Consider the following 15,199-nt stretch of genomic DNA (forward strand, 5'->3'; position numbering starts at 1 on the left):
ATATGAGAACATAACAGGGCATCAGATATGCTTTTGACTCTTTCTTGCCGCCTGCACACACACTCACACATAGGCAAGCAGGATGGAAGAGTTTCCACAGAAATCTCCTGATGGCTCTACTACAGAAAGAGTGTGTGGGCTTAAACAGGCAGCTGTTGTTGTTGTTGCAAGGTGGTTCACTCACTGCTCTAAAGTCCAAAAAAAAAAACAGAAAGAAAAATACAATATGTAAGTACAACTCTAAACAAAGTAACCTGTGGGTAAAATCCAATTTCATCCCCTCGATAAAGTTTACAGTACCATCTGTGTGTGTGTGTGAGTACCACAGAAATAAAAAATAGAGCCATAGCTTATCGATAAGATACCCTTAGACTGTGTAAATCCCTATGGCATTACCACAGAAACATGACAAAAATGCTAAGATAAAACCATAAACATGCATTCAGAGAGCAGAGGGAAAAGGTTCTTCTGATAAAGCCGTTTCAGAAGCACCGGCTTCAATCGGACGCTGACCTGAACACAAACACAACACCAACAGGAGTAGCTGGTGCATACACAGCTACACAGCTCTCTGCTACCAGTGCTTTGTTGAATTAGCATGAAAGAGTGTAGTGTATCTGTGTGGACACACCTTAGGACATTGTGTAATGCCATTCGTATTGGCGACGCAAAGTGAAGTATCACAGGCACTTGTTTCTTTAGTACATTTAGTTACAGTGATTACAGAGGAGAAATAACTAGCATGGCCCGCTTAAGAAATCTACCAGTTTGTTCCAGCTTTATAATGTTAACTTGACAGGCACAATATGTCTCCTAGTTTAATTCATGGTAGAAATTATTAAAGGGAATCTTCTAAATTCTTTTACAAGCTGAGAAAAAGCTTTACAATCCACTAATAAGGTGCTAAAGATTGTAACAGACATAAGTTCACTAATGTCAACCATAAACTCATTATTAACTGTCATAAGTCCCTAAAGGACTATTCTAACAAGTGTTTTATTTATATGTGTGTGTATGTGTGTGTATGAGATCTGCCGCGGATCTCATAGCCAGAAAATAATAGAAAAGAAACACCTCAAAGGAACTGAGGCGGCCTGATGAGAATCCTGTTTTGTACAGAACACAGAGTTTTTCTACAGTGTGAAATGAAGCTGCATGACACATTTCTTACATACACAGGCTGACGGGCACTACAGTGAGGGGGAGCTTATGTGGCTCTGTGGTTGTGATGGATGGCTGTATAAAAAGAGCTGGAGATCCCATCTGGGTTACCAGGCTGACTGATTCGCATTGATGAAATCATGCTGGCTTGTTAACCTGCCCAGTGGAAAAAGTCTAAACTAATACTGAGAGAAACAAGGCTGCAACTGAACGGAGAGGGAGAGAGAGAGAGACGCATGTCGAAGAGAGTAGAAAAGGCAGAGCGAATAATGAGAGGGAGGGGAGCAGAGGGAAGATAAGTGGTAAATAGTGATGTAAAGTCGTGGCAGGAGATGGATTGGGATGATAAGGGCTGACGGAGAGGCAGACAGTAAGGGAGATGTGAGAGACAGGCAGAGGGCAAGGGGGAAAAAATGCAGGCTGCAGAAAAGGCCCATCATGGAAGAGTACTCGGACTTCTCAGGCCTCAAGACTCTGGATCACCACTGTCTGATGAGAAAATTGGTATGAAAACAAATGAGACTTGTGGTTATTAGCTGTGTCTGTTGTTTACTCTCTTAACTTTCTTTAAGGAGGCATGAGTGAAGCCCTCAGTGCCAGAATTCACAGCTTGTTGTGACAGATATAACCACAGCACATACCCCCCCCCGCCAAATCAAGCTACACGGCGCAAATGTAGGTGTATGTGTGTGTCTGTGTATTCCCCAGGGTTGAGTGTAGGTGTGTTTTTGGAGAGGGTGGGTGGCTGTGAGTGGGAAACAGTCGGTTCTCAAGGAAATTTCACTTACTTTTTTCTCTGTTTTGACAGATGTTTCAGTTTAAAAACAACTTCTTTTTTTTTCTACCACCAACTTGTTAGCAGTTCAAATTTTTTGTTAGCTAAGTAGCCTGCAAAAACAACAGAAGCGTATTCAATGGTGGAAAACATCTGCCTCCAGAGGTTTGACTGGAAAAGAAAATGTCATGAAAGCAGCTACTAAAATGATCTACGGCTGTGTGACAAGTCTTGGCAAAATGTGACAGAGAACAAAGCTCAACCTGCACAGCCCACTTACATGAGATCCAAATAGGGAAACAATGCAGAATGACTAAGTGAATTACATGAAAGATCCTTGGAAATCAAATCATTAATAACATAAATGCAGCAAACAAAATGGGGAAAACTATTATGCAGCTGATTCAGCCAATCATCCAGTTCGTTTTCCCTTCTGATGCAGGTGGGCTTGAGAAAACCAGATCACAGCATCCTGTCGGTAAACAAGCAGCATTCCTCAACCCGCCTGTTTGCAATAAAGCTCACTGGCACGGCGCGATCTGCACCAGTTTCTGTGTTCAGACAGTGGTGGGTTTACCAGATCAACATCTGGAAGCTTGCAGCATCTACAATGGCATGAATGTCAGGCTGACAGCCTGTATGGTAATGGGCAACATAATGTCAGTGGGATATTAATGATGGCAAATTGCTGTCAAGTGAAACTGGTTGAATCCACTCTAAGTTTTTATTTTGGAAGAAGGAATACATCCTCTTTAGGCTTAGAAACAGTGTCTGGTAAAAGTCTGTCCCAAGTATTTCCAAAAAAAAAAAAACCAAAAAAAAACCACATCATTCATTTTTCAACTTGCCTTCTATTGTTGTAGGAGCACATAAAGTACCTTGTCCCGGTTTTAAAATGTCCCTCTGCCTCTGAGCAGAGCGACTTCAGCAGATGAACTCTTTGGTTGATGTAATCTAGAGGAGTTTTCAGCTAGAAGAAGGGGGCTCTTATTTTAAAAGTCGTTATCTCAGTAGCCAAGAGAAAATGTACTTTTTAACCACAGAGAACATGGTAAAGATTATACCAGCTAAACACTATCATGGTATTATTGGAAATTAAAATTTAAAAAAGTTATATTGTACCCTATTATAGTTGCACACAGGCACTGGTGTGTTTGTAGACTCTTATTCTTATTTGTTTCTTTCCGTCCTTTATAAATGTGAAACTGTGTTCGGGGAGCTAGAGTACCGTATATTGTGTTCATATATAAAACGTTTGTGAAGTTTAAGTATTAGACCAAAGCAAGGAAAGTTATATAACATTCTTGTTATTAACTATATGAAGCATTAAGTATCAAGCCCCTGCAGTGGTTCTGAGCTTGTTGCTGTTAAATGACAATTCTGGGACTGAACCTGGTATAAAGCACAAAGCCAAGCTCAAAGTGTACAGTGCTGGCTAGCAGTTTGCCTGGCAGGAGATAAAGTATGTGTCTGAATTTGAATGTACTTTGTGTATACTGTGCGACGAAATACAATTTGTATCTTGGCAAAAACCTACTCTGACTATAGGAAATAATTTGGTAGTATTACTCAACACAGAATAGCAGCAGTTTAGCAGCAACCTTAGAAAACCGTGATACAATGGGTATCGCTCATTTTGACAATAGTGCACAAACAACAAATAAGAAAATCAGCCCTCCTCTGCACTATTGAACTATCAATTCGGAAAAGCAACCGAGGGCGATACAGGAGAAAGCAAATTTTGCATCATGTTTGCACAGCTCTCCCTGGGGAGATCAGATGCCTTCCAATGGGAGTTACCTGCATCAGCCATGCAGCAAAACAGCCATTAAGCCAGTCCATCAGCCAGTTGGCCACCACTAAAAACCCACAGGCCTGTTACACAAGAAATAAGCGACGGAGGATTACGCACACTGTCATTCTCTCCACATCGCACCAGTGGACAGCTTTACACAACACAACTCAAAGACTACAGGATGGGTTACTAAAAATAAAGGCACTCACTTCTAAAGAGACAGACAAAAAGTGTTGTAGGGAACCTGCACGTATCAAAGTGTAGCGAAACAAAAACACAAATTTACAAAGGATGAACAGAGGTGTACACAGAATCAAAAGGGAGTTCGGCTGTAAAGATTATAATGGCATTTTACTGCAGATTAGACAAGGTCTCACTATTTTAGCCTGAAAGCAGTGATACAATGCACCTTATTACATGTTTGTTTTAGAATGAATCAATACCATACTTAAATCTGATTACGAGTTGTGAACTGAGATATAAATGCTTTTCTGCTATCTGGGTTTTACAATATTATGATTATTATGCAAAATGGTCCTTTTAAAAATATAGAATTTTGGCTTTATTTGATTCTTGAATTAGAGCATTGGCAGTAAGGCCCTTTAAAAATCCTAAAATGTACAAGTAAAGCACACAAACCCGCACCTCAAATCTATCTGGGACGATTATGCCTGTGGAGCCGGCTGTCCAGGTATTTAAACCTAAGCATAGCAACTGCTTGTGGGATTGCTGGCTCGTCCCTAGCTGTGAGATCAATATGCACTTATAATGAGTCATATCTGCGTGTCTACAGACGCCAGCTACAACCTTAAATTAGCACATTAGGAAACGGTGGACACATAGCACGTGTAACTGAGTTATTTTCTCATTTATTTATACTCATTTAATTGAATTGAAGTGCAATTCGTCTTTCTACTGCCACGAAAATGCCCATTTGATGCTTTTTGATGCAAGTTTGCATTGTCAGCTCTTTTCCGAAATGAGGAGTTATGGCCATGGTTAGGCTGAGTCCCAGCTGCCTCTCTGTTGGAGAATAAGTATGAGATTAAGGCTTCATAAATGGGTCAGATTTTGCTCTGTGACTTATTGGGGTTTGTTTTTTTAGGAAAGATCGGGTTTTGTGGAGGTTCTTAAGACTATTAATTGAGTAACTTTAAGGAGTTGGTCAGGTATAATCTGATGAGATTAACGGCTATGCTCTTTAAATAGAGTTCTGTGGCCAGGGATTAGATGATCACAGCCAGTCGGCCTCAAGAGCAACAGATTTCCATCTCTAAGGTTTTAGCTTAAAGGAGAAATCTAGAAGCCGCCACTAGGAAAATAGTGTACAACACTGGAGTTGGCGTTTGTGAGATACTGTATCTACTCAGCAGGTGTCACTCATTTGTTTTCAGTTCTCATGTGATTATACTGGAAAGGCTCCAGACCTAGGTGGTGTTCAGATGTGATGGTGTGTTTGTGGCTGGAGATGGAGAAGAAGAAGTACTAGTGGCCCCTACCTTTTTCCTCTCAACCATCCTCCTTACATCTGGATACAATGTGGGAATAGGGCATTGAGGCCAGAGGGATAGCTGAAGGGAGGGTGTTAGTGTGCTGGGGGATTCTTTACAAAACATCAAGAGCCAATGGAAAAAAGTTGTGGGTGCTGCTACTGCTGCTGCTGCTGCTGGATGTGAGGCAGTGGGGTTGTGTGTGTTGTGGTTGTGGGAGGGTGGGGAGGTGGAGGAGTGCTATAGAGCTCCTTGTCTTTGGTCTCTTCTTCCCTGTGTAGTTGACTACAAGGCCCCCGAGCCACAGACAGGCAGCTGGGAACTGAGTTAAGTAGCACACAGCAGCTCAGGAAACAATGAGGGAGCAACAATCCAGACGAGGCACAAAAAAAAAAAAATCTGGTAATTCTGCTCTTAACAGTGCAATTTCCCTGGATTTAACATCATCATCAGACTAAACTGATATACGTTTCCATATCCACACTGTTCAATATGGAACACAGGGAATGCGAATTACGAATGTGATTTAGGTCTTCTCCGTCAAATAAACATTGCACTTGTACTAAATAATCTTTTCAGATACATGCTAAAGAGCAAATTAATGTTACAGAGCCAGAGATATTGGTGATATTTGTGTCTCTTGGTGCCTACTTTACCCACAGTGCAACTGTACTGCTGACCGTTCAGTTGGCCATTCACACGTTTCATACTAATCTAGCCTCAAACCAAAAGTGCCCAGCAGAGATATGAAGCTCATTTCTTTCTCTCTCTCTCATTTACAGATTTTTACTCAAGACAAATTATACATTTTGGAGTCAAACCCAAACAGAGATTGCAAAATGTAATGTTATCACTGAAAGCAAGAACAACATTTGAATAAGTGAGAGGAGGGGGGTTTGTAAAATGCTTGTCCGATCTGTGTGTGTGTTGGAGGGGAAAGACAGGAAGCAAGTGCAGAAAGAGAGGTGTGGTTCTTAGGATCATATGCACTTCAACATACACACTCAGTAATATTTCTCCATATGAAATAAGACAAGGAGCCCAAGAGCACGAGACGGATGCAGACGGCCTGTAACCTTGCATACAAGCTCAGACTTTAACTCTATCTCTGATCCACATGTGGATTTAGGGTGAGCTCATTAGCCCCTGGGTGACCCTCCTCTACCTCACCTTTGTCCTCAGTGACCCTCCTGCCATGTCTACGCAGATGGTATTTCAGCAGCGACCCAATTTTTACGCTTCAAGTCTATTGAGCTCTGAGCGCTTCCCAAAACATGGGGTGACCTACAACTGAAAACTGTGCCCGAGCGCCTACCGTGTAGACATGAACAGGGAGCACTGGAGCTGTGGCTGCTCTGCTAACAGGCTGCTCATTCAATGCCTTGTGTGTGTACAGCATATTTGACTCTGCCAGACCATCTCCAATTACCATTACTATCACCTATAACTTGCTAAACCCTGTCTGTTTGCTGGAGCTTCTTCATTACCTTCCCTACAACAGCATTGAAGGAAGTAGGACTGTATTAGTTGTGGTTTCCTGGGTAGGGTTAAATTTCAGTATGCTCTGACTCACCAAGGTCTAATACCACTGAGTACTGCCTTAATTTGGATTTTCCAGCTTTTAATTTGGCCAATAATGAAGCTTTTACACTGCACGCCTGTGGTCGCTTCATTGTTTTCACTTATTTTGAGCCAGCCAGCAGCGTTTCGTAGGAAAGAGGAGGTCAAACTGTTCTGTATATTTCCATATAAGTGGGCTGACCGACCAGAGTGGGATTTCTTTCCTTTTACCCAAAGCAGTCAGACATAACAAGAGTGACACATAGACACGTCAATAAGAGCACTGTACAAAAAAAAACCTACCACTAATAGATGTATTTTTATACGTTATAATCCTATAATTGACAAGTGCATCATATCCTCTATAATGATAAGAGAGGGTAACATTTTTGACAGACAAAACTTCCATCCATTTGTGCCCCCCTCTCCCTTAAACACACACACACACACACTCACTCTAAAGGCATCGCGGCAAGGTTAGGTTGACATCAGTGCCTAACGATCAGTTCCTCTGTGGACTGAATGATTAGCTGCAGTAGCCTGGAGACATTTCCAGCTTGTTTCCCTAAGTTAGTCAGACATGCAACATCACTCGCTTTCATCTGCAATAACTACATCCACTCACGTCCATTCTCCACGAGTCTGTGAAAAAAAAAAAATTAAATAAATAAAAAAAAGAGACTTTTTAATGGGCTAACTGATGGTGCTTACATGTGGAGCAGTTGAAATGGAAGAAGAAGCATAAAACTTTTTTGGAATCGTGGTTGTTGTCATAGTCAGATGGAGTAACAATGGTAGTTCCTTCAGGGAGAAAAGGTGGCAGTTAAATATTTGCATCAAAGTGAAACTAAAGTGAGACAAAATCTTTCTTTCCCATAAATCACTCAAATCTTAAGCTATTCCATTTATGAAGACTGGGTGGGGTGACACTCCTCTCTTTGTCTGCACTGCCACAAAGTGGCTAAAACCTACTTTAACTATTCCTGTGTTTTTTCTGACACAGCTGAAAACTCACCCTGACTGTCTGAGCAATAATGGATTTTTCCCCTAACAAGAAAACTAAACTTAAATTTGTAAAATGTAAAGTTAAAAAAAATATTTGTTGCCTTTTTCATTCCAATCGGGAGTGTGTTTAATAACTGGACCAGAGTGGTGAATGCTAAAAAGGAGCCTCGCTGCTTAGGAAACAGTTCACCCAACCCCCACCCCACCCTTAATGCCCTCTGGGCTGCTGTGAGTTTGGATTAAGTTTGGGTGCCATGTCCCCTCCCTACCGAGCCCTGCCGTTGCCCCTCCAAAACACACGCACACACAGACACTTACATGCTATGTTTGTGTTTCATGCTGCTCTATCAAATGTGAGAAAGGCCATTAAGCAGGCCACAGAGTCGCAGAGAAGCAAACAGACTAGGCAGATGAGGTAAAAAGAATTTGGAGGCAAGAAAACCTGATTTAACAATTGATTACATACATCAAATATCAAAATATGCCTAATCTGATCTATATGACATGTTTCCCATCAATCAGACTGCTTTCTATACTTGGTGAATCAATAACAAAAATGTGTTTATATGACAGTGTGGACAATATACTTTCTTAAATCCCCATTTTATTGCAATCTAATTAAGATGTGATTTTGTGTGTGTGTCTGTTGTCTGTGTGTGTGTGTGTGTGTGTGTGTGTGTGTGTGTGTGTGTGTGTGTGTGTGTGTGTGTGTGTGTAAAACTGTGGATCATTAATGATAGTCTACTACAGTGACATCTGGGCAGGACAAAGAATGCTGGTCCTTCCACCGGCAGCTCTCCCCTTCTCTCTATCGCCCTCTCTCAATCCCCGATCACAGCCACGTGGTTCTCTGGGCTTTTTCTCCCAGCTAAGCTTATTTCTGCTCTTTAATCCCACCGCAATCACAGCAACAATCCCAAGCATCGGTTCATAGGCGCAGGCAGAAATCTATTAACTATGATCACTATGTCAGCTCAAACCTGATAAGCACTACTAATGAATTCAGCACATCCAGCTCAGCCGTAGGTGCTCCTGATTGTTACTGAGGTGGATTATCAATAATGTAGAAAATGGAAAATCCACACAAATGACAGTGATAGATAATGCTTATAATGTAGTAAATTTATTTCAATTTGGAGTCAATCTCTGCTTTCTGTAAAACACCAGGAGTGTTCAATTCCACTATTCGTGAACTGACAAGGGGATCTAATGCTGCTTCACCATTAAAGGCCCAGGCTCCAATCAGATCATCCCCTGGTTGAACAAACAGGGATGCACAAATAGTGTTGATAGCCAACTGTGATTCTCAGATAATCAGGCCCATTGCTCATATTTAGTTCTCATCAATGCACAGCTGCCGAACTTATTTATCATTACAACTAGCAGCAGTTTGATCAGGTATATTCTCACTGCAAGAAAGTATTGCAGACAATAGCTACATGTGTGGTATGAAAGAGACTAAGACAAACATATGGAACACATATCATTTTTACTGCTTCCATACTGTTTACTCACTTAGAATAGCCAGATACAGGCATTTTAATAAAGCTAATGAAGATTATTTATAAGCTGCTTTATAAATCTTACACACAATTTCTTATAGATGTATATTTTAGCAACTGTACTGACTTTCCTTTTTCAGTAAAATATTCCAAAACTGTGTTTATTACTAGGATGGATGTTAACAAGTAACTTGAAATGCTTTCCACGATCCCTGTATCAAGTAATGTAACAGAACAGAACAGGGAGCAAAATAGTATATAGTATAATTGTTTTGTGTTCTGTGTAAACTATTGTGGATGTTTACATCTGGGCCGATTTGTATAGTACCTTTAATAACGCATAAAAAAAAACACTGAAACATGCCAGCTATAAAAAATTAGCGTGGGCTGTTTCTAAGCTCACACTGACAAAGCTATAATAAATAATTACAGTAAACAGAAAAATGTGGAAGCAAGCCTTAATAAACAAACAAACACCTTTGGTATGATTTGATTTGCTAGATTAAAGTTTAATTTACCTAATGCTCAATATGGAGTGAATTATTATCAAAAATTGCACATTGTGAGATATTTTATAAATTTTTACTTGGTTACACATCTACACAGATTTCTGAGTAGCATCTTGTCTGAATGAATCTATAAACTAGAAATTTTTCCAGAGGGGTTTTCCACTGACAGCAAGAATTTCTGAAGAAAGAGCTAAATCCTTGTCATAACTGTAAAAATGTTGTTGACAATTCGGGCACATTTTTTTGTATTTGGAGTTTAATTGCTTCCTCATTTTTTTTCAACCATTTCCAGCTTTTATGAAAAAGAATAAAAAAAACCTGTATTAGTATGCGCAACAGTTGAACCCTACCCGGCACCACTACCACATTCTTCTGTCCCCTCCCTGCTACCATGGGTGAGGGCTAAAATGGCCCTTTGCCTAAATCCCCCTGCCAGCAGCTCCCCTACCCCCTACCAATTCTCAGCCCTCTCCTATCTTAATCCTCCGATTACTACATCATGGTCTTCAGGCCTAAATTGGACAGCTATCGGGCTTCAGTTTACTACCTGGGCAGTGTTGCTTGGCTAGACATACACTGTATTGATCCATATGGGTGGGGAGGGTGCAGGTGTGTCCCAAATAACTGGATTAACCACCCACCTGTTAGCAAACCTTAGGATAACTGGCATATAAGCGTGTTTTTTGTAGTAAAAATGGACATAAGCATATTCTGACGATGTGTAGGGTGACCGTTATAGGAAATTTTAATTCCTCGTGATTATCCTAGGTGGTAAATAATATGTTTCCCATGGAAGGCTCATTTATAATTTAATCCAGGAGCTTGGTGTTTCTAGGCGAACACAGAGAGAATGCCCTTTCAGAATGGAAACCCCCACAATGCAGCCAGGAATCAATGCCATCACTACAGAATGGAGACTAGATCTTGTATAAAATGATGTGACTTTCCGGACCACCAGCAAAGAAACATGCACTATCACTATTTTCCTTCTCACTCAACATTTAATGGAAAGATCAAGACGCATACAATTGCAGCCTTACTGACTCAGTAGGAAAACATATCTGTCTTGTGACTTGATGTCTTCACTTTTTCTTTTTTAATATCCTTCCTAGTTCAAAGCCACGCTACATTAACATGAGCAGTTGGGACAGACATGAAGAAGCAGAGTCAAAGCAGGGTAGCAATTACACTCTAAAAAGATCCGAAGGGATTCAATTTATGACACACTAAGTATGCACATGTAGGTTGCTGGAAACCGCTCACAGACACATTGACCCTTGCTGATACTTGTCAGCACTACATTAAAAAAGAAAACTCATTTCAAAAATTGCTGACTGTCATAAAGGTCTATAGAGCCAGACACTCCAGAAGAGAACAAAGGTACAAACAATGAGGTTCACCTGAAAATAGGTAGAAACATAAATGTCAGAGAAGCTTTGAAGCAGGGCAAGCTGAGAATGAATCTGTATTAACTGACTTTTTGGACATGGCTACCGTGTTATCACCGTATGATGAGAGTGAGTCAAACTACTAATGTTGTGAATAAGAAAACCAAAACAATAAGCTTAAAGTCACTATACAATACACAGAGCAGAAGGCAACCGCAAAGTCGAGCAATAAGTCACCGTGAGTTCATCACAACAAGCAACACCTGTAACATTACATCATTTAATCCACTGGTCTTTTTGTTATTTCAGCAGCTTTACTTTTAACAGTCAGCAAAACCATGAACGTATCAATTAGTAGAAAAGAAAGAAAAAGATTTGCACCATAACCAACGCAGGCATATTACTCTAAAATAAAAACTGTATGACAGCCTTTGTAGTTTTTAACCCCCCGTCCGCCTGTTAGTGAAGGTAAATGACTATGTCCGTGGTGAAAAGGCACAAGGCAGTAATGACTAATGAAAACAGCCGAGTTAGTGCTGCCATTCAGTAAAGGGCCTGCTGCTGTGGAATGTGAGGCGCCATTCATTCACATGGGTTAAAAATGCATTTCTGCCACCACAAAGCCCTGCCTTGTCCTCATTGTTTCTCGCCTCACCAATAAAACACTTCCACATTCTGAAGGGAGAAGACAAAAAAAATGAAATGGCTAAATTTACTCCCACAGATACAGGAAAAGAGCGCAGGGGGGGTGGATGAACTTCAGTAACAAGTCAAGTCTTTGGAAGAGATCAAGAGTCATGGTGGAGTTGAAAGTTTGATCATGATAAGCACAGTGATGGAAAAGTAAGCACACAAACTGCTTACAAAAAGACAAACAGTCCTATTGACGAAAGCAAAAGGTATGCAGCATTTATTCAGTGGGAAATAAGACACAATGGTGGAAGGCAAATACAAAAAGCTTTACTCATGTCACATGCGAGCTCTCGAGGCATCACTCGATATGAGGCATCTGGGACATTTGAATATATCTCAATTTTCTGAAAAAGGCGCACTTTGCAACTGTGGTAAGCGCTTCAAAAAACATGAATCACATCTGTGTTAGTCAAACGACAGCCACAAGAAGTCACATTTAAGCATAGGTCATGTTCCTCTTTTGTCTCATCCCGGACACTTCTGTGACATAACACGCTAAAAAAAAAAGAAAAAAAAATACTCCCCACTTTAAACCTTCAGGTAGAGTTAAGCCAGCTTGTGGCTTTCCCTTAAATAGTCATGTCAAAAACAAGTATGACCTGGCAGTACCACAACTACACGAGTCAGTTAAGTAGCCACAAAATCATGGACATACGCATTTCTTAAAACTTTGCCAAATAAATGTATTTACCCTCAAAACCAAAATCTTAGTTCTATATTCATGGGTTTTGGTCTTAAGGAACATTTATCATCTAGCAGTCATTTTGGGGAGGTTAGATCATTTATTGCTGTTGTTCAGTATAGAGGGTGTTATGTTCACTTGTATAATATAAGAGTGGGAGCTGCAGGCTGTGTAGAAGAAATGTTTAACATAATGTCTGAAATCTGACATGGGGGAGACAATGTAATCCTGTCTGCAAAACAACGCTCTGTCTCTCTTCCTCTCTCCCTCCCTCGCTTCTCTCTATCTTTATGTCTGTCTTTCTCTCTGTGTGTGTGTGTGTGTGTGTGTGTGTGTGTGTGGGTGACCTTACACAATAGAAAAGGGAGTATCTTTCAATGAGTATAGAGACAAACATTACACCAAAGAAAGTCAATATCAAATAGATGAGGAGAAAATGCCATGAACTCCTGAAAAATAAGTTGGTGGTACACACTGAGAAGTAATAACAGAGACATGTAAAGTGGGGTTTGAAAGTTTGTGAAGCCTTTTTGAATTTTCTCTACCTCTGTATAATTACTGTAGTCCTCAAACTAGATAATAGAGCAACCAAGAGTAAAACATTACAGTTATTCCACTAAGGATTTGAATGTGGTATAAGAGCCAAAGTGTGGGAACCAAGTGAAATTATAGAGTCAGGGTGTCTCATTTATCAGGTGAAATCTGGAGCTTCCCCATAAACTGTCGTTGACGTTCAGGGTTACAGAGTCATTTGGACTCCAAGCAGAATGTGTAGAAAAAGAGAACATCATGACCCTCCCTAAGAGTGGTTGACCAACAAAGGTCACACAAAGAGCAAGGTGTGTAGAAGTGTGTAGAAGTAGAGGAGATCACAAACTGAAGGCCTGTCTTGCATTGGCTAACATCAATGTTTCTTATTCCACTGAACAACATATAGTTGACAGGAGGAAGGCACTAGTCTCTACAGAGAACATTTCTATCTGTCTACAATTTGCTCAAGGCCAAGTGGATAAGGCAGAAGGCTATCGGCTATCTTTTCACTGAACAGATGAAGCTAATGAAGAACTTTTTGGCTTGAACGAAAAGCGTTAAGATTGGTGACGACCAAACTTTGTACTTTAGCATAAGATCCTTATAGCATTTGTAAAACATGGTGGTGGCAGTCTCATGGCTTTGGGCTGCTTTGCTGCCTCTAGAGGTGCAAATTCTACAGAGTGTCAAGGTATCCATCTGTGAACTGCAGCCCAACAGAAAGTGCAGCAAGACAAAAATTGCACACACTTATGTTCAGGATTTAATGATTTTCTAAAATGAATACATTTATAACTAATGTTTTTTAGCTTGTTCATGTAACTGGTTCCCCTTTATCTAGTGTAAAAAACTGGATTACTTTTTAGGGGGTCCTCAATCTTTTAGGCACAAGTGTATATAGGTAGAGAAACATCATGCAGGAAAACAACAGTCAGTGTATATTATAGTGAGTTGTGCATGTGTGTGTGTGTGTGTGACCACAGTCGTGTTTTGATACAGGTGTGTGTGTATGCGTGCTCTCCCTACTGCAAACTATGCTTTTACATAACTATCTCTTCTGATAACTGCACACCAGCCTGTCCTTAAGTGAGGATATGGCAGGGCTAAATTATTCTTATTACATACCCACAACGTGTGTCTTGACTTTTATTTGCTTTTATAGAAAACGGACTCCTGCTGCTAGAGACGTTTATAGCCCCCTTCAGCTACTTTATATCACCTATGAAGTTAAATTATTATTCAACTTCAGGTAGGAAGGAATGCTTTTAAAATCATTTCTTCCTACCTGAAGTTAAATAATAATTTCAAGTTAAAGCTAAAGTTAAAGTTAAATAAATGTGCCATGTAGTCGTTAGTTTTTCGCATGGTTTCAGTCTCTTTATCAGTCAGACATTCCTAAAATGACCCTTATCTCCTCTGCAGCACATGTACTTTTTGCTGCCCCTTTCTTGTTCAGTCCTCCTGGCTACACTCTTAAGGGAAGTGACTAGGTTAAAGCCTAAGTGTCAGTAATAGTCATATTGTAGTAGCAGCCCCGAGGAACACACCCTCATAATAACAAACACTAATAATTACACTCACTTCCTTACCAGTTAAAACACCGCGGAGCTCACACACTCACACGCACAAAAGAGGACCGGTGTAGCTCTCCAAAATCAAAAACAAAAAAAAAAGGGAAATGTCCAAAATCCAGCAGAGATACAGAGGACATCCACTGTGTCTCTCAGTGCCGCGGCTGGGCGCAGCGACCCGCAGCTCAACTTTGCTAAAATCGTGTAAATTATTATTATCTCTGGCGAATTCCTGCCTCCCTGTGAACAACATTACAGGTTCTCCCTCGCTCGCTCGCTCTCTGTCTCACTCGCTCTGTGTGTGTGTGTGTGTGTGTGTGTGTCTCTCCTCGATCTCTACTTCTCCTCTCGTCGTTTTACTGGTGGTGCCTTCACGTGGTGTCGGAAATGGGAAGTCAAGCAAGACTGACAGACGTAGGAATTCAGTGAAGTTGTAAATTCACCGGTATCCAGAGGTAGTTCACACATTCACCTTCCCCCAACCTCCAAAATGGGGAGGGACATATTAAAAGCTTTGTTATTCTTTCTGCCATAAGT

General features: G+C 40.6%; 1 protein-coding gene across 5 annotated transcripts in view; it reads right to left on the reverse strand.

The window, feature by feature from the left end:
* LOC137130359 (zinc finger protein 516-like) overlaps window positions 1–15,199 on the reverse strand; it is a 41,481-nt gene that overhangs the window by 24,138 nt on the left and 2,144 nt on the right. For 2 of the 5 annotated variants that reach the window (XM_067510419.1, XM_067510422.1), the window contains exon 1: window positions 14,681–14,975. The exons of 1 other annotated variant lie outside the window; for it this stretch is intronic. The gene's annotated coding sequence lies outside the window, so the exon portion shown is untranslated. Of the gene's footprint in view, window positions 1–14,672; window positions 14,977–15,199 lie in introns of those variants that run through there. 2 more of the 5 variants (XM_067510421.1, XM_067510423.1) reach the window with 2 other exon arrangements.

This window comes from Channa argus, chromosome 7 (assembly GCF_033026475.1).
Source record: "Channa argus isolate prfri chromosome 7, Channa argus male v1.0, whole genome shotgun sequence".
Taxonomy (NCBI): domain Eukaryota; kingdom Metazoa; phylum Chordata; class Actinopteri; order Anabantiformes; family Channidae; genus Channa; species Channa argus.